General features: G+C 37.4%; 1 long non-coding RNA gene across 2 annotated transcripts in view; it reads right to left on the bottom strand.

Moving 5' to 3' along the window:
• Positions 1-2,628: 2,628 nt before the first annotated feature.
• Positions 2,629-21,557, bottom strand: part of LOC140604033 (uncharacterized) — a 247,272-nt gene continuing 228,343 nt past the window's right edge. For both annotated transcript variants that reach the window (XR_012007063.1, XR_012007068.1), the window contains one exon: positions 2,629-2,951. This is a non-coding gene — a long non-coding RNA (uncharacterized lncRNA). The remainder of the gene's footprint in view (positions 2,952-21,557) is intronic.

Raw genomic sequence — 21,557 nt, 5'->3', positions numbered from 1 at the left:
AAATATTATTTCTTGTATGAAGATTGCACACTTCAGTCTTTTCAAGTGGATTATTCTTAAACATCATGACAGGTGCCCACCCAGGTGGCTCAGTCCATTAAGCATCTGCCTTTGGCTCAGGTCAGCTCAGATTGCAATCTCGGGCTGCCTACTTGAAGAGGTGTCTGCTTCTCCCTCTCCCTGTGCCCTCCACTCCCTGTTGTACTCTCTCTTTCACAAATAAATAAAATATTTTTAAAAAATCATGACATGTGTCATTATAATATAGCTTCATGTTACTGGATTAATTAATATAATTCAATGCAAAAATAAGAATATAGGCCAAATAGCAGGTAGGTTTTCCCATTTTCACACATACTGCACACACACACACACATATATATATATAATATAAATTTCATATATATGTTGGTTTCCCAACTTGGAAGAAATTTTGATGAATGTATGGTTAATATAAGATAAAAAAATGAAACAGAAAATAGATTTTACTGTTGCGAACTCCAGCATGAGATATCAGAAACCCAACTGAATTCATCCCTCCTCTTCCTTTGCAGAGTTCAAGGCTGTTCAAACATTATCCGAAATAACCCTTATGTTTCTTCTCTTTTGGTGCTCAGGTCTGCTCTTTTGGTGCTCTGCAGCATCCTGGAAAACCGTAGAACATGCTGGCTGGTGATTGGCACCAGCTCTGCCTCCGGGAAGTGCTGCACGACTGTATGCTGTTACTATGATTCCACGGCTTTCACGGTCACAACACGGGCTCCGGTGACTCTTCCTGATATTATATAGAGATTCAGATTTTGTTTGTACCCCAGGTCATGTTCATCCTCGATCCCTTAGGTCAACTGATTGGTTAAGGTGTTTAATCTGTTGCTGCGCTTGTTGTTCTTACTGAATTGAGAGAGAACGCTCTCCCATGGGACTTGCGTGTGTGGTTCAACTCCCCTAAAGGAGTTTATGAAGTGGTTATGTTATTATACTCTTTTATTATGCACTATTTTCATTCAACCTTCCTCAAAAGAATGAGATAACTTTCCTGAAAAAATGAGTGGCATTGCACATTTCAATGCTCCAAAGTCTACACTCGAATACATGCACATAAATATAAGACCTTAAAAAATAAAAAAAAAAAAAAATAAATAAATATAAGACCTTATCCCCAGAAACAGGTCTGAGGCCTTAATTCTCTCTTACCACGCAATATATTGAGAGAAGTTCAAATTAAGTTTTTCTTTTATTTTTATTTTTTTTTTTAATTTTTATTTATTTATGATAGTCACAGAGAGAGAGAGAGAGAGAGGCAGAGACACAGGCAGAGGGAGAAGCAGGCTCCATGCACCGGGAGCCTGATGTGGGATTCGATCCTGGGTCTCCAGGATCGCGCCCTGGGCCAAAGGCAGGCGCCAAACCGCTGCGCCACCCAGGGATCCCAAGTTTTTCTTTTAAAGTATTCATCTCAGTGTTTCGATACCTCTCCGTTGGTGAGCATGCCCAAATGATTAGCAGGCAAAATGACAAAGTGCTTAATGGCCCAGGTTCAGAGACAGGTCTTCCTGGTTCAAATTTAGGGTATATTCTTTGCTGACTCTTTGAGGTGCATTCTTTGAACCCCTTACCAGAAAACCTGCATAATAATAGATTGAGGGAACAAAGATAACCTACGACATATAATGTGCTTTAAAATACCTCACATAACAAGTGCTCAATAAATGTCAGTTACTTTTATCATCTCCAAATTCAAGATAAAAATCTTCTACAATCTGATATTTACCATTGTGTTATATAAATTAGCAATTAAAGTATCCACAGTGAGATCGACACTTTACTAGGCTTCATGAGCCTGTAAGAAGCACATAAATTAGCACGAGCCATGTGCCAAGCTTGGCATTATGAACCTGCCAAGATGGGCCAGGATGGTTTCTTAGAAGGAATTCAGTTCAACCATATTGCAGCTCCATGGGCTGCAGCACAGATCCCCCAGGCAGGACATGTATGCGGATCCCGTGCCAGCAAGATACCCCCTTGCTCCTGTGCACTGGACTGAAGTGCAACCACCATCGGCAGGGAAGATTGATGCAGCATTCTTAAGATTTGCTGTGGGAGAGTTTCAAACAGGCCTGCTTAGACACCGAGTGCTGGGAAATGGCATCTTTTGGCAGACCACTGGAGCAGGCAATTGCCACTTGGAGCCAAGTGTCTCAAAGCTGATGAGAGAAGAAACAGAGCCTGCAACAATAATAGGCCACCCCAGGCAGGAGACTCCAGAGGCCAATGGGTGGATGAACACAAGCAGCGGGGGGACCACCGAGAGGCACAGGCTCAAGGTCACATGGACAAACTCACCACCCAGTGTATCACTCCTTACTTGTACTCATGCAGCACGTTCTGATTAACCAAGCGACTTCCTAACAGGCATCCCAATAGGCCCTTCCAACAGCACCGTGAGAGGTGGGCAGCTCTCATTCCGTCAACGGGGGGGATTGACGCTAAGAGAATTCATGATGGGGACTCCATCCAAGAGCTTCAAAGCAGCCAGGACCATATCTAAAACAGCCACATGTTAAAAATGACTCTCTGAGATCTGTTTTATTACACCAACTTTTATTTCATATAAGAAAGTGACTGTGAATGCATCCATAAGAAATGACACAGAGAACAGAAAATAGTAAATGTTATACAGAAAAAAAAAAAAATCAGGGTGCCCAGGAAAGTATGATTATTGGAAGTGTTCCAGACTGAATCTTTAGTGGAGTCCTCTCAACGAAAGGGTTTTTATTCCAGCAAATAAAGGAAATGGATCCACAACCAAAATTTCTCTCCAGCTATCATGCAGATGGTATTGCTCATCTTGGTTGAATTCGGTTGTAAGAGTCATCATTAAATGGTAATTAGAGTGGTTCAGTAGAATTTACTGAATGGCTCAGTAGAGTTTACCTGTGCAATTTCTCCATCTGTGGGGTGACACAGGAAGAACCGTTTTAAAACCTTTACATGGGATACAAGGAACATTTTTTTCTCTTGCCTGATGCTATCTTTTATAGCTGCTCCGTTGGCAAGATCCTGGGATTGCAAATGGGGCCACATACACACCCATAAACCCTCACCAAGACCAAGAAATGGTTCCAAAAGGGTCCTGTAGGGCTGATTTGCACTTTTAGCATCAGTCGTTTTCAGTAGTTTTCTGAGCTATACCATTTATTGGGTTATTAACATATCTTACCAGGAATCAAAGAATAGTGCTCCTTTTTATTTCTTCTCAGAGTGGATAGAGCTATAGCTCATTTAGCAGACTCTTCCCCCTTTCTCCCGTTCCACCTTACAACCAGACGTTCACTTGTTCTTTTACCTACTAGGACTGCAGTTGGACATCCTGGGAAATGTGAATGATTCTTTTAATGTAAATACTAGGATTTTTATTATTATTATTTTTTAAGATTTTATTTATTTACGAGAGAGAGAGACAGAGACAGAGACAGAGACACAGGCAGAGGGAGAAGCAGGCTCCATGAAGGGAGCCCGACGTGGGACTCGATCCCAGGACCCCGGGATCACACCTTGGGCCAAAGGTAGTGCTAAACTGCTGAGCCACTTGGGCTGCCCAAACTCTAGGGTTTTAAATATAGGTTTACAAATTAACTCATCTTTAAAGTTTTGGGAAAGTAATACCTACCTTAACACAAATTCTTGATGAATTATTTAATATCAATCAGATTAAATGACTTGGCATTTTACTTCCTCTAGTTTTCTTTATAGCCAAGGCATTCCTCATCACTGCAAAACTCTCAAAGGGCAGACTTAAACATCTTTACAAAGCCAGACCTTGAGTGCTTTTTAGGATAAAATAGATGCATTCTACTTAATATCTCTGTGGAAAGTAACTCTCAGCTTCCTTTCCACAACATGTCCCTACACACTTCATTCTTTCATGTCATATCCCAGACCGTGTGCACCTGTACGTGTCTCTACATAAGTGCTGCTGCTTTGGTTGTCAGGAGCTTTACTGCAGAGTAATAAGTAATTTTAAATACCCATATAAGAATTTTCATGTTTTTTTTTTTTTACACAAAGTAGAGAAATAAATACGTTGCTTTCTACTAAATTAGAAGCTCCATTAGGTTCTCCATCTTACTTATACGTTATTCCATTTTATTTTTTACGTCACCTTGATACTCAAAATTGTTATGCAGGCTGACTTGACACCAACTGCATTTACTTTAAAAATTGATTTGTGGAAAATAAGCATTATTATAGTGATCAGTCCTCTCATATAGGAATTCGATGCATCTCTGACTTCATTACAGTTTCGGTTCTTTAGGGTTTTTTTTCAATTATCTTTTAATATATGATTTGATAAAATTATGATACATATTAAAATATGCCCTAGATACGATTTTCCAAAACTTTCAAGATATATTCTTATTAAAGCTTATACTTAAGTGTTTAACATTTTTATTTCTTAGTGCAAATACTGTTCTGATTAGATGTAATATTTGTGGAACTATCATTTTATTATTTATTTTTAAAAGTTAAACCGTTTATTTTTATTATTTTTCTTCCATTGTGTTTTCTAAGTTATAATATCATGCACCTATGTTATTTTTTCTTTCCAGTAACTACATATTTAACTTTTTTTTCCTTAATGACATTTCTTAGAAATTTTAGAACAATTTTAAGGAATACTACCAAATATGTCACTCTTCTTATATTCATAACTATAAGTAGGAATGTCCATGGATTTTAATTTTCATGTATAATGGTGTCTCCTGGAGTAAAATAGGTTTTTATTCACTCTAAAATATTTAGTTAGGACAATTTTTTTTTGTCAATTACTGTGCTGGCTTTGTGTGATAGGATAACTGCTACTTGAAATAGATTGAAAAATATATAGTGGGTCAGATAGAATAGAAGTTCATTTCTTAAAAAAAAAAAGAAGAAGTTCATTTCTTCTCATCACAGTACTAGGTGTACTTCAGGGTTCGTGGTGTTGTCCCATTCAATGCAGTTATTGAGACAATGCATGGTCATCCATCATCTACATGTGATTTCCAAGTAACCTTGAAGGTTTAATTAATTCCAAGCTGGAAGGGGATTAGAACAAGTAGTATTGGTTATAAGAAGTTTTTAGAGTGAGGTCTTAAAATTTCATATAAGTTAATAATAAATATTATACACACACATATATTATGATCACGTATATATCATGTTTATATATATTATATATCATGTAGATATCATGTATATATTATATATATGTCATCTATATGTGTGTATATATAAAATCATGTTTTCTTTATCCGTTCATCCATCGATGGGACACTTACATTGTGTTCATGTCTCAGCTGTTGTAAATAATGCCATAATGAACACGGAAATGCAGCTGTCTTTTCAAATCAATGATTTTTATTCCCTTTGGATAAATACCCAGAAGTGGAATTGATGGATCAAGTCATAACTTATTGGAATATATTATTGAAATGCTTTGTATGAAAGTTATTAATTCTACAACTTATGTTTATATTTTGTGAACCTATGAAGCAACTTGACCAAGAAGTTTTCTTACTTTCCACCCTACTTTGAAATGAGTTTCTATTCAAGAATCTTGTAAGGATTAAATGAGCTTAGACTAGTTGACTTGCACAGAATAGACTTTTAATAGTAGCTACCCAAAATATTATGAAAAGGATAAATTTCAACATACATATAGACTTACCTGTAGGATTTTTTTTTCTGTTGAAGAATTCTACGTTCAAAAAAAAAAAAAAGAATTTGGGGATCCCTGGGTGGCCCAGCAGTTTAGTGCCTGCCTTTGGCCCAGGGCATGATTCTAGAGCCCTGGGATCGAGTCCCACGTCAGGCTCCCTGCATGGAGCCTGCTTCTCCCTCTGCCTGTGTCTCTGCCTCTCCCCCTCTCTTCCTATGTCTATCATGAATAAAATAAAATCTTTTTAAACAAAGAATTCTATGTTCAAAATAATATTCAAACTCCTCAAATATCCACTCAATGTAGTGATAGTAAAAATAGTTTTGATAATATTTTGAAATTAAAGGCCAATTATAAAGTCCTTTTCTTTCCTATAACACACTCTGGCTTTTAGAGTCATATACAAATTCATTATTCATAATAATTTCAACTGACATCTCTACTACACTTGTTAAAAATAAAATTATATTTACCTGGTACATATTTAAAGAAAAAAAAATAGAAGAAATGCTAATGTTTCTCCAGGAGAGACAGAACCAGTTTGAACAGAAAGAAGCAAAATCAGAAAATAAATCATTATATTTAACTTCAGGTCTCAGAGGGTCAATAAAATGTTAAAAGACAAATTTTCCAGCTGAGAATTTTTTTGACAATTAAATGGCAAGATGTCAAATGTCAGACCATTCCAATGTCAAGAAGCAAGCAGAAACAATCTGCTTCCTTCTAGTATATGGCTAATGCCACATGGTGCAGGCTGAATAATCATTGAGAATACAATCATCCTCTGGTCACAATGACCTCTCTCAGAAATTATTTAGAGAACATTTTTTATCACTTTCACTTGTACTAAAGCTATTCATTGAACAAAATATTTTCTTCCAGCTTAATGCAGGAAAATCAAAATGTAATAAAGCCTGTGCAAACTAAATAAATGAGATGAAATTTGGGACATGACGAGACAAAAGGGTCAGAGGATTCCCTTCACATAAGGTAAAAGTCTGGTAAATTAGAAACAATCAAGATAGAATAGAGGTACATGTTCTTAAAGAATGGAACAAATATATATGTTATCAAACAAGACAGTAGCTAAAATTAATATCACATGTCTATAAAATGTAATGATCATACTTTTGTAATATAGCAGTAAAAATCTTCTAGGACTCAAGAGTTAACTAATCAGTCATCCCATTGTTCTTTTCTTTTCTTCAATTACTTGGGAGTATAATTAAATAGAATGAAAAACATTGGTGTTATGGACACACCAGTGAAATCATCACCAAATTCCAAATAGATAGCTATCACTCCTCATAGGTTCTTCATGTACCTTTATAATTAGTTTACTTCCTCCCCCCTCCTCCTCTCGCTGTCTGGATCCCTTCCTATGCATTGATGTACTTTTTTTTTTTTTTAATAATTGCAAACGTCTGTTGTGTTTATTCAAACATGTTACTGCATGGCATATATATTCTATATCGATCAACTCATTTACTCCTCACAACCCTTTGAACTAGAGATAATTATTATTCCCATTTTAGAGATCAAGAAATTACAATGCAGGGAGGTTTAAGAATCTTCCAAATTTATACAGAGAGCAAGTAACAAACACGCCAAGCAGTATGCATCCTAAATATAGGCCCTTTAACACCTACCACACATTGCCATACCCGTTTGAACTCCCCTATGGTCTAGTTCGATGACCATTAGGTAATACATCATTTTGTTTGTTTGGTTTTTATCTAAATTTTTATTTATTTAAATTAGCTATTAAATTAGTTAACATACAGTGCAATATTGCTTTCTGGAGTACAACTCAGTGATTCATCACTTACATACAACATCCAGTGCTCATCACTCTTTTTAATACCCATCACTCACCTAGCCCATCCCCCTCCACCTCCTTCTATCAACTCTCAGTTTGTTCTCTATCATTAAGAGTCATCTGTGGCTTGTTTCCCTCCCTCTCTCTCTCTCTCTCTCTCTCTTTTTTAAGATTTCATTTATTTATTTGGGAGAGAGAGAGAGAGAGTGAGTGAGAGAGAGCAGAAGCCAGGGAGAGAGGCAGAGGGAGATGTAGACTCCCCACTGAGCATAGAGCCCATGGGCTGATCACAGGACCCTGGGATCGTGACCTGAGCTGAAGGCAAATGCTTAACTGACTGAGCCACCCAGGTGCCCCTCTCTTTTCTTTTTCTTTTCTCCCTTCCCAAATATTCATCTGAGTAAGATAATATGGTATTTGTCTTTCTCTGGCTTATTTCACTTAGCATAATACACTCTAGCTCCATTCATGCATTGATGCACTTTTTATCATTATAGATTAGTTTGCATTTTCTAAATTTTTATATCAATATAATCATATAGTATGTACTATTTTTTTTAGTTTGGCTTATTCTACTCAGCATGAGTATTTTGACTTTCATTCATGTTGTTGTATGTATCAACAGACCATTCTTTTGCATTTGAGTATTGTTCTAATGTATCAATTTGTGAATTTATTCACCAGTTAATCCTTCATACCTAATTTTTAGGTATTGCAAAAAATTTGTCATGAACATTCATGTTGAAAGTTTAAGATTTATGTATTTATGTATTTATTTATTTACTTGAGAGAGAGAGAGAGAGTGAGAGAGCAGGTGAGTGGGCAGAGGGAGAGAAAATCTCCAGTAGACTTTGCGTTGAATGTGTAGCCCAGCACAGGGCTCGGTCTCAGAACCCTGGGGTCAACTTGAGCTGAAACCAAGAGTCTGGAGCTCAACCAACTGCACCAACCAGGAACTCTTCATGTTCAAATCTTCGTATGAGCATATGTTTTTACTTACTCTTGGTAAATACTTAGAAATAGAAGGCAAGACCACATAATAGGTGTATGTTTAAATGCTAACTGTTCCATGATTTAGTTGTACAATCCTGCATTCATAGTAGGAAGCGTATGAAAGTTCTAATTCTTCATATCTTCATCAGCATTTGTTATGGTTAGTCATCTAATGGGTATGCAGCAGTATCTCCTTGTGGCTTTAATGGCATTCCCCTAATTATTACAACACTGGACATTTTTTCCTATGCTTGTCATTCTTATATTTTCTTGTGTTAAGTGCCCCTTTAAATGTTTTTCCCATTTTTTATTGCAGCATGTTTACTTACTGAGTTATGAGAATTCATTATATTCTGGATAGGAGTCCAGATTTGTTCCCTTTACAAAATATTGAGACTTTCTGCATCCTTTTCCGTATGAATTTTAAAATCAGCTTGTAAATTTCTACTAAAAACATTTGCTGGGATTTTAATTGGAATTGTGTTGAATCTATAGCTCGACTGGAGAGAATTAGCATCTCAGCAATCTGAGTCTTCCAACCTATGAATATGGTATATCCCTCTATTTACTGTCTAATTTCTCTCTTCCATGATTCTAGTTCTTCAGTTTGCATGCCTTGCACATCATTTTCAGAATTATTGCCAAGCATTTCACATTCTGACGCTATGGTCGATAGTATTTTTCAGGCCTTCTATATTCTTATTTATTTTCTTTCTGTCCTTTTGTCATTTATTAGGAGACAGAAATTGAAATCATGGACTATAACTGTGAATTCTTTTATTTCTTTATCCAGTTCTACCAGTTTTTGCTTCATGTGTTTGGATCCTCTGCTATTAGACTGCCCACATTTAATATAATTAGTGGCATAGTTAGGTTTAATTATTATCATTTTTAAAAATTATTATCATTTTTTGTTTTCTCTTTCTCATCTGTATTTTTTTCTCCTTTTTTCCTTATCTGCCATTTTTGTACTTTTTATACTTTTGTTATATCTCTTTTGCTGGTTCAGTAGCTATAACTGTTCATTTTGTTATTTTAGTGATTACCTTAGAATTTAAGTATAGCAATCTAGCATCAAAGGATACTTTCATATATATAACATATGAGTTGGTTAAATAATTAAAAATAGAATTAACATATGAGGCAGTGTTCCTACTTCTAAGCATACACCTGAAAGAATTGAAAGCAGAAACTCAAACCAGTATGTGTACACCCATACTTAGAGCAGCATTATTTACAATTGCCAGAATGTGGGAGTAACCCAAGTTTCCACTGATGGATAAATAAATGAATAAAACATATACATATATAAAATGAAATATTATTCCTCTTTACAAAAGAAGAATATTCTGATGCATACTACAACATATGTGAACCCTAAGGACATTTTGCAATGAAATAAGTACATCACTGAGACAAATACTATATGATTTAATTCATATAAGGTAGTCAAATAAATAGATTCAGAAAGTTTAGTGGTGATTGCTAAGGCTTTGAGATAGGGAGAATGGGAGTTATTGTTTAACAGGTACAGAGTTTCAGTTTTCCAAGATGAAAAGTGTTGTGGGTGGTTGATCATGATATTAACAACACAACATGTGAATGTACCTAATGCTGCCAAACAATACTTAAATACAGTTAGGATGGCGATTTTATGTTATATGTATTTTACTACAATTTAAGAAATAGGCAGTGGGGCAGATTTTGGTTATAGACTTATACTCCTGATATGAGTAATAATTAGACGAATAGATGTTTACATGTCTACAGAGTAGAGGTACGGTTTTTAATCCCCACTTCTCAGATGTTTTCCCAAAATTCTTAAAATAGATTGAATGGAAAATGCTATCAGTACTAACAACTCTGAGAGTTAAAAACTCCAGAGGATCCAATCATATGGGGCCCCCAGAGTATCATGAGATTTAACTCCAGGAGCTGAACCAGATTCACAATAAACATCAGAGAAAAAGCCCGCCAGGCTTCTGACAAGGGGGAGGAGAAAAAGGATTCATTTTGAGGTACATCAGAGCACCGTGTTCTTCTTAACAAGGCCTGACCTCAGAAGAAACTGATTAACTAGAGCCTAATCCTTTAACATATTATGAGACCTACATGATGATCTAGTGAAGGGAAATACTCAATTCCAGCCAATTCTGGTATTCCATATAGGAAAAGGGAAATACCCTAAGTCCAGCCCTAAATATTCTGTTCCACATAAGGAAACACACATGTGAAGTTCACAGTCCCCAGGCATAGGCTTACTAAAAGAAGGAGGCCTAATTATCAGACTATGAAATGCTTCTCCTCCCCTTACATCTCATCACCACATTAGTAAAGGCCTTTGTACAATAGTTCCTTTTATCTGGTATGTCATGCCCAGTTATCAAGAAAAATTACAGGCATACCAAGAATCAAAAAAGTACAATCAATTTGAAGAGACAGAGCAAGCATCAGAACCAGACATCACAGGATGTTGCAATTATCGACCGAGAATTTAAAACAGCTATGATTAATATGCTAAGGGCACAAATGGATAATATGGACAGCATGCAAGATGGACAATGGAAGCAGAGATATGGAAATCTTAAGAAAGAACCAAAAAGAAATACAAAAGATAAAAAAGCACTATAACATAAATGAAAGTACTGAATGTATTTTGAAATTAAAAATAACGTATTTGATTTTATACATATATGTATCTATATACACTTATGTCTGCTGGTATGTAAGTAAAATGAATGATGCAATGATACAAGGAAAGAGAGGAAAGAATTAGGATTATTTAGTTATTATAAAGTGCTCACACTATTGGAAGTATGTTAATATTATTTGAAAGTGGACTTGGATTAGTTGTAAATGCATATTGCAAAGACTAGGGCCACCACTAAAAAAAGGAACTAAGGAAGTATAACTGGCATGGTAAGAAAGGAATCATATAGGAATCAAATAAAATGCTCAGGTAAAACCACAAAAGAAGAAAAAGTCTAGAAAACAAAAATGAGAAGAGTACAAGGGAAACAAATAGAAAACAGAAACAAATATGGTGGATATAAATCAAATATATAAATAATTATTTTGAATGCCAATGATTTAAAAATGCCAGTTAAAAGACAAATTACCAGAGAGGGTACAAAAACACCACTCAACTGTATGTTGTCTCCAAGAAACCCACAAAAAATTAAGAAATATATGAATTAAAAGTAAATGGATGGAAAAAAATAAACCATTTTAGCACTAAACAAAAGAAAGCAGAAGCAGCTATATTAATTTCAGACAAAGCAGACTTCAAAGCAAGGAAAGGTATGAAAAATGAAGAATGGCATTATATAATGACAGTAGAGTCAGTTCTCCAAGAAGACATAAACAATACTCAACATGTATGTGCATAACAACAGGCATCAAACTATATACGACAAAAACTGATAGATCTGCAAGGCTAACTGAAAAGCAGAAAGAGGACATACATTTACTAGAAAATAAGATAAAACATACACATTGGGAAGGAAGACATAAAACTGTTTTTGTTCATAGATGACATGATCGTCCACATAGAAAATTCAAAATAATCCATTAATAAACTAGAATAAGTGATTAGAGTAAGTTTGCAAGATACAAGGTTAATATACAAAATTTTATTTCTTTCCAATATATATAAATGATCCAGTAGAATTCAAAAATAAAAACACAATACCATTTATACTAGCACCTTCCCTAAAAATGCAATACTTAGGTATAAGTCTAACAAAATATCTTCAATATCTACATGAGGCAAACTATGGAACTCTGATGAGCAAAATCAAAGAACTAAATAAATGGAGACATATCTTATGTTCATGGATGGGAGAACCCAATATTGTCAAGATGCCAGTTCTTTCCTATTTGAGATACAGATTCAATGCAATTCTAATCAAAATACTGGCAAGTACAATGTGGTATTGAAAAAAGAACAAAGAAATGAATGGAACAGAACAGAGAGCTCAGGAAAGGACCCCCATAAATATAATCAACTGGTCGTTGACAAAGGTCTAAAGGCAACACAATGGAACAAAGAGAGTTTCTTCAACAAATGGTACCAAGACAACTGAACATCAACCTACAAATAAATCTTGACACAAAACTTAGACCCTCCACAAAAGAATTAACTCAAAATCAATCAGAAACCAAAATATAAAACACAAAACTTTAAAACTCCTAAATGATAATATAGGAGAAAACATAGGTGACCTTGGGTATGGGAATACTTGTTAGAGACACACCAAAGACCTAATCTATTTTTTAAAAATATTTTATTTAATTTATTCATGAGAGACATAAAGAGAGGCAGAGACAGAGGCAGAGGGAGAAGCAGGCTCTCTGCGGGGAGCCCGATGTGGGACTCAATTCCAGGACCCTGGGATCACTCCCTGAGCCTATGGCAGATGCTCAACCACTGAGCCACCCAGGCATCCCAGACTCAATCTATTAAAGAAATACTTGATAAGCTAGATTTCATTAAAATGTAAAATTTCTGCCCTGGGAAAGACACTAACAAGAGAATGCAAAGACAGGCCATAGGCTTGGGAAAAGAATCTCCAAAAATAGCAGAAACTATTAAAATGCAATAAGAAAACAACCAAATCTAAAAATGGGCCAAAGACTTTAACAGACGCCTCACTAAAGATAATATAGAGATGACAAATAAACATATAAAAAGATGTTCCACATCGTGAATCATCAGGGAAATACAATGAGATACCACTGCACACCTTTTAGAGTGGCCAAAATCCAGAACACTGAGGACACCAAAACTGGCAACGATGTGGAACAGGAACTCTTATACATTACTAGTGAAATACAAAACTTCCCAGCCACTTTGGAAGACATTTTGGTGGTTTCTTAAAAACTAAACATACTCTTGCCATGCAACCTGGTGCTGTGCTCCTTAATAAACACCCATAGGATTTAAAAATTTATCTTCACAAAAAAAAACCTGCATACAGATGGGCATCCATACACATTTTTATCCATAATTGCCAAAACTTGGAAGCAACCAGGATGTCCAGTGGGTAAAAGGAAAAAGATATTGTGGTAATCCAACAATAAAATATTCTTCATTGCTAAAGAGAAATGAGTTGTCAAGACATGAGAAGAAATGGAGCGAATTTGCATGCATATTACTGAGGAATGAAGCTAAACTGAAAAGGCTACCTACCGTATGATTGCAGCGAAGCAACATTCTAAAAAGGCAAAACCATGCAGACAATAAGTTCAGTGGTTTCCAGGAATAGGGGAAGGAATAAAGATAAATGGGTAGAGCACAGAGGATTTTTAGGGCTGTGGAAATACTATATTTACATACTATAAAATATTATAATGATAAATATATATCATTATACATTTGTCTAAACCCGTAGGATGTACACCACCAAACGTTAACTGTAATGCAAACTGGGAACTGTGAGTGATAATGTGTTAATGTAGGTTCATCCTTGGTAAAAACAAACAAACAAACAAACAAACAAACAAAAAACCAAACCAACGAAAAAAAACCACCACAAAGCAAAGCAAAACAAAGTGCCATTCTGAAGAGGGCTGCTGCTGCTTGGGGTAGCTACACTTGTATGGGAGCAGGGGATATACAAGAAATATTTATACCTTCTCTTAATTTTGTTGTAAACCTCAACTACCCCCCAAAAATTAAGCCTTTGAACAAATGATAAAAAAAAATGTTCTATTGGAATTGGAGTTGGATAAGTGGACTATGCCAAAGAAGTGGAGTTCAAATCTTAATTATCGTTGAATCTGATAAATTAATCCAATCAGCTCTTTCTGGATTTCTATCCCTGACTCTCTTCTGGTTCTAATCTCTTTTTCTCCTTTTTGTATTCTATTTCTATCAGTTTTGATGATGACTTTACTGGTCATGACTCCCTGACTGGAGAGCCTCACACTGCTTTTTGATCAAGTGCTTTTTTTTTTTTTTTTATCAACATTGTCTTGTCTTTATGGCAGACACTGGCAAACTTTGAGTTCTTTGTTACTTCTCCAAGAAAGCTCTGAATATTGGAAATTTAAAAAGAATGCAAGGAAATCAGAAAAAAAAGAAACTATTTATTTCATAAGATAGATTAAAAAAATTAACCATCATGTCAATCTTGATTGAATAAGCCAATAATACTTCTCTGGAATACTTTCCATTCCATTTATTTTTAAGGATAAAATCCTCATACAATCCTTCTATATTAGGGTTATAATCTTGACTGATTTATACCTAATCCTTTAAGCTTTCCAGAAATTATCAGTCACATGAAACTGAATAATCAAGATACTTAGTTATCCGTGGGTTTTAAAAGCTAGTAGAGAACATATATAAATGCTCAATACGGAACAAAAAAATGCTTAAAACAATCAGAATGTCTTCATCCAATAGATAGTCCTTTTAAGCAAAATTCAGACATTAGTAAAAGAGTGTATGCAGATTTTTTTCTGTCCTGAAGGCTATACGCTGCTAGGTCAACAACACTCTGCTTATTATTTCTTTCAATTAAAATTATCTTCTGGAATAATGCTACCCTTTTTTCTTTACTGTGGGCCAATGTCTTCAAGGATGCAGTGATGCTGACATGTTGAGAATTTTCTATTATTTTGAAATGAAACAAAGTCTTTTAAAATCCCGGTTCTTTTAGGAAAAACAAAAAACCCTTCCAAAGAAACCCATATACTCCTTCCCACCCAGGGTTATTTTCTTTATTGCATCTTCAGAGTTCCCTTTTGATAAAAGTAGTTATGGGAAAAACTGTCTTCTTGGGCTTTTCCTTTTGTGTAATATCTGCTTATATCTGTTTTATAAACCCATGTAGGCAAACTTGGAAGAAGAAACTGTATATATGCACAGAAATAATATTATATGAATTGAATTGATAAAAGTGAAAAAAAATTCCTTGGTTTCAAATGTGGATAAGTAAAGTAATATGATATTCTGGGGGAAAAAAATCATCCATGTAAAAAATAGCGCCCCAACTTATATTCCTCTCTTTTCCCCAACACAATTACCAAATGTACCACTAATAAATACTTTGAAATACCTTGTGACTATAGCGAAGAGATATTTATATTTGTTGAAAAATACAGGAATGGCTAGCTTTTGTAGAATTAACAAATCAAATTAAAAGAAATCTTGCAAAACTGCTTTTATCTGCAATGAGAAATTTGTATTTCTTAATTTATCATATGAATTTCATTTTTTTATTATCATTCTCCATGCATTTTGGAAATGTGTGTGTGCTAAAATGAGGATACTCTGACATTCAGTATGTTTGTTTACATGTATGTTCCTTCTCCATAAACCATATGCTAGATGATTTCATTTCACTGCTAACAGGTTACCCATAGAGGGGCCCCGCGAGGAGCCGGGCTAAGGCCGGGGCGAGTGTCCCCAGGACAGGAGAGCCCCGTCCCGGAGACGCAGGAGCTGCACCGACCTTCCCGGGGGAAAGGGGCTCGCAGGGAGGTGGAGCAGGACCCAGGAGGGCGAGGATGCCCTCGGGCTCCCGGGGACAGTAACAGCAACTGCGCACCCAGGAGAGTGCGCCGAGCTCCCCAAGGGCTGCAGCGCGCACGGGGGACCCGGCGGGAAATTAAGGAAGAATTAAAAAGATTCATGGAAACTAATGAGAATGAAGATACAACCCGGCGGGACCCGGAGCAGCTGGAGGGGCTCGGGCGGCGGCTCCGCGGAGGGGGCTGCACGGCCCCGGGAGCAGCTCGGAGGGGCTCGGGCAGAGGAAGAGGCCCCGTGCGGAGGGGGCTGCGCGGTTCCAGGAGCAGCTCGGAGGGGCTCGGGGACGGCTCCGCGGAGGGGGTTGCGCGGCCGGGGAGCGCGAATCCAACAGCGCAGGCTCCGGAGCACAGGGCGCCGGGACACAGCCCAGGATCCCGCCTCCCCCGGGACAGGCAGAGGCCGGGAGGGCCCAGGACCGCAAGGCCGCTCCTGCCCCGAGCTGAGCAGATCAGCGGCCCCGCCCCGGAGCCTCCAGGCCCTGCAGACCGAGAGCTCCGGAGTTCCTGCCGGAGCTGACTCCAGGGCTGCAGAGCTGGCCCCGCCACTAGGGCTGTTGCTCCTGGGGTCTCACGGGGTAAACAACCCCCACTGAGCCCTGCACCAGGCAGGGGGCAGAGCAGCTCCCCCAAGTGCTAACACCTGAAAATCAGCACAACAGGCCCCTCCCCCAGAACACCAGCTAGACGGACAACTTCCAGGAGAAGCCAAGGGACTTAAAGTACACAGAATCAGAAGATACTCCCCGGTGGTTCTTTTTTTGTTTGTTTGTTTTTGTTTTTGTTTTGTTTTGCTTTTTGATTTGTTTCCTTCCCCCACCCCCTTTTTTTCTCCTTTCTTTTTCTTTCTCTTTTTCTTCTTCTTCTTTTTTTTTTTTTTTCGTTTTTTTTTTCTTTCTTTTTCTTCCCTTTTTTTTTTCTCTTTCTCTTTTCTTTCCTTCTTTCTCTCCTCTCTTTTTCTCTTTTTCCCAATACAACTTGCTTTTGGCCACTCTGCACTGAGCAAAATGACTAGAAGGAAAACCTCACCTCAAAAGAAAGAATCAGAAACAGTCCTCTCTCCCACAGAGTTACAAAATCTGGATTACAATTCAATGTCAGAAAGCCAATTCAGAAGCACTATTATACAGCTACTGGTGGCTCTAGAAAAAAGTATAAAGGACTCAAGAGACTTCATGACTGCAGAATTTAGAGCTAATCAGGCAGAAATTAAAAATCAATTGAATGAGATGCAATCCAAACTAGAAGTCCTAACGACGAGGGTTAACGAGGTGGAAGAACGAGTGAGTGACCTAGAAGACAAGTTGATAGCAAAGAGGGAAACTGAGGAAAAAAGAGACAAACAATTAAAAGACCATGAAGATAGATTAAGGGAAATAAACGACAGCCTGAGGAAGAAAAACCTACGTTTAATTGGGGTTCCCGAGGGCGCCGAAAGGGACAGAGGGCCAGAATATGTATTTGAACAAATTCTAGCTGAAAACTTTCCTAATCTGGGAAGGGAAACAGGCATTCAGATCCAGGAAATAGAGAGATCCCCCCCTAAAATCAATAAAAACCGTTCAACACCTCGACATTTAATTGTGAAGCTTGCAAATTCCAAAGATAAAGAGAAGATCCTTAAAGCAGCAAGAGACAAGAAATCCCTGACTTTTATGGGGAGGAGTATTAGGGTAACAGCAGACCTCTCCACAGAGACCTGGCAGGCCAGAAAGGGCTGGCAGGATATATTCAGGGTCCTAAATGAGAAGAACATGCAACCAAGAATCCTTTATCCAGCAAGGCTCTCATTCAAAATGGAAGGAGAGATAAAGAGCTTCCAAGACAGGCAGCAACTAAAAGAATATGTGACCTCCAAACCAGCTCTGCAAGAAATATTAAGGGGGACTCTTAAAATTCCCCTTTAAGAAGAAGTTCAGTGGAACAGTCCACAAAAACAAAGACTGAATAGATATCATGATGACACTAAACTCATATCTCTCAATAGTAACTCTGAATGTGAACGGGCTTAATGACCCCACCAAAAGGCGCAGGGTTTCAGACTGGATAAAAAAGCAGGACCCATCTATTTGCTGTCTACAAGAGACTCATTTTAGACAGAAGGACACCTACAGCCTGAAAATAAAAGGTTGGAGAACCATTTACCATTCGAATGGTCCTCAAAAGAAAGCAGGGGTAGCCATCCTTATATCAGATAAACTAAAATTTACCCCAAAGACTGTAGTGAGAGATGAAGAGGGACACTATATCATACTTAAAGGATCTATTCAACAAGAGGACTTAACAATCCTCAATATATATGCTCCGAATGTGGGAGCTGCCAAATATATAAATCAATTATTAACCAAAGTGAAGAAATACTTAGATAATAATACACTTATACTTGGTGACTTCAATCTAGCTCTTTCTATACTCGATAGGTCTTCTAAGCAAAACATCTCCAAAGAAACGAGAGCTTTAAATGATACACTGGACCAGATGGATTTCACAGATATCTACAGAACTTTACATCCAAACTCAACTGAATACACATTCTTCTCAAGCGCACATGGAACTTTCTCCAGAATAGACCACATATTGGGTCACAAATCGGGTCTGAACCGATACCAAAAGATTGGGATTGTCCCCTGCATATTCTCGGACCATAATGCCTTGAAATTAGAACTAAATCACAACAAGAAGTTTGGAAGGACCTCAAACACATGGAGGTTAAGGACCATCCTGCTAAAAGATAAAAGGGTCAACCAGGAAATTAAGGAAGAATTAAAAAGATTCATGGAAACTAATGAGAATGAAGATACAACCGTTCAAAATCTTTGGGATGCAGCAAAAGCAGTCCTAAGGGGGAAATACATCGCAATACAAGCATCCATTCAAAAACTGGAAAGAACTCAAATACAAAAGCTAACCTTACACATAAAGGAGCTAGAGAAAAAACAGCAAATAGATCCTACACCCAAGAGAAGAAGGGAGTTAATAAAGATTCGAGCAGAACTCAACGAAATCGAGACCAGAAGAACTGTGGAACAGATCAACAGAACCAGGAGTTGGTTCTTTGAAAGAATTAATAAGATAGATAAACCATTAGCCAGCCTTATTAAAAAGAAGAGAGAGAAGACTCAAATTAATAAAATCATGAATGAGAAAGGAGAGATCACTACCAACACCAAGGAAATACAAACGATTTTAAAAACATATTATGAACAGCTATACGCCAATAAATTAGGCAATCTAGAAGAAATGGACGCATTCCTGGAAAGCCACAAACTACCAAAACTGGAACAGGAAGAAATAGAAAACCTGAACAGGCCAATAACCAGGGAGGAAATTGAAGCAGTCATCAAAAACCTCCCAAGACACAAGAGTCCAGGGCCAGATGGCTTCCCAGGAGAATTTTATCAAACGTTTAAAGAAGAAACCATACCTATTCTCCTAAAGCTGTTTGGAAAGATAGAAAGAGATGGAGTACTTCCAAATTCGTTCTATGAAGCCAGCATCACCTTAATTCCAAAGCCAGACAAAGACCCCGCCAAAAAGGAGAATTACAGACCAATATCCCTGATGAACATGGATGCAAAAATTCTCAACAAGATACTGGCCAATAGGATCCAACAGTACATTAAGAAAATTATTCACCATGACCAAGTAGGATTTATCCCTGGGACACAAGGCTGGTTCAACACCCGTAAAACAATCAATGTGATTCATCATATCAGCAAGAGAAAAACCAAGAACCATATGATCCTCTCATTGGATGCAGAGAAAGCATTTGACAAAATACAGCATCCATTCCTGATCAAAACTCTTCAGAGTGTAGGGATAGAGGGAACATTCCTCGACATCTTAAAAGCCATCTATGAAAAGCCCACAGCAAATATCATTCTCAATGGGGAAGCACTGGGAGCCTTTCCCCTAAGATCAGGAACAAGACAGGGATGTCCACTCTCACCACTGCTATTCAACATAGTACTGGAAGTCCTAGCCTCAGCAATCAGACAACAAAAAGACATTAAAGGCATTCAAATTGGCAAAGAAGAAGTCAAACTCTCCCTCTTCGCCGATGACATGATACTCTACATAGAAAACCCAAAAGTCTCCACCCCAAGATTGCTAGAACTCATACAGCAATTCGGTAGCGTGGCAGGATACAAAATCAATGCCCAGAAGTCAGTGGCATTTCTATACACTAACAATGAGACTGAAGAAAGAGAAATTAAGGAGTCAATCCCATTTACAATTGCACCCAAAAGCATAAGATACCTAGGAATAAACCTCACCAAAGATGTAAAGGATCTATACCCTCAAAATTATAGAACACTTCTGAAAGAAATTGAGGAAGACACAAAGAGATGGAAAAATATTCCATGCTCATGGATTGGCAGAATTAATATTGTGAAAATGTCAATGTTACCCAGGGCAATATACACGTTTAATGCAATCCCTATCAAAATACCATGGACTTTCTTCAGAGAGTTAGAACAAATTATTTTAAGATTTGTGTGGAATCAGAAAAGACCCCGAATAGCCAGGGGAATTTTAAAAAAGAAAACCATATCTGGGGGCATCACAATGCCAGATTTCAGGTTGTACTACAAAGCTGTGGTCATCAAGACAGTGTGGTACTGGCACAAAAACAGACACATAGATCAGTGGAACAGAATAGAGAATCCAGAAGTGGACCCTGAACTTTATGGGCAACTAATATTCGATAAAGGAGGAAAGACTATCCATTGGAAGAAAGACAGTCTCTTCAATAAATGGTGCTGGGAAAATTGGACATCCACATGCAGAAGAATGAAACTAGACCACTCTCTTTCACCATACACAAAGATAAACTCAAAATGGATGAAAGATCTAAATGTGAGACAAGATTCCATCAAAATCCTAGAGAAGAACACAGGCAACACCCTTTTTGAACTCGGCCATAGTAACTTCTTGCAAGATACATCCACGAAGGCAAAAGAAACAAAAGCAAAAATGAACTATTGGGACTTCATCAAGATAAGAAGCTTTTGCACAGCAAAGGATACAGTCAACAAAACTCAAAGACAACCTACAGAATGGGAGAAGATATTTGCAAATGACATATCAGATAAAGGGCTAGTTTCCAAGATCTATAAAGAACTTATTAAACTCAACACCAAAGAAACAAACAATCCAATCATGAAATGGGCAAAAGACATGAACAGAAATCTCACAGAGGAAGACATAGACATGGCCAACATGCATATGAGAAAATGCTCTGCATCACTTGCCATCAGGGAAATACAAATCAAAACTACAATGAGATACCACCTCACACCAGTGAGAATGGGGCAAATTAACAAGGCAGGAAACAACAAATGTTGGAGAGGATGTGGAGAAAAGGGAACCCTCTTACACTGTTGGTGGGAATGTGAACTGGTGCGGCCACTCTGGAAAACTGTGTGGAGGTTCCTCAAACAGTTAAAAATAGACCTGCCCTACGACCCAGCAATTGCACTGTTGGGGATTTACCCCAAAGATACA

This window comes from Canis lupus, chromosome 14, assembly GCF_048164855.1.
Source record: "Canis lupus baileyi chromosome 14, mCanLup2.hap1, whole genome shotgun sequence".
Taxonomy (NCBI): domain Eukaryota; kingdom Metazoa; phylum Chordata; class Mammalia; order Carnivora; family Canidae; genus Canis; species Canis lupus.
Note: the sequence above shows the minus strand (reverse complement) of the source record. Positions and strands in the feature narration are given on the sequence as shown.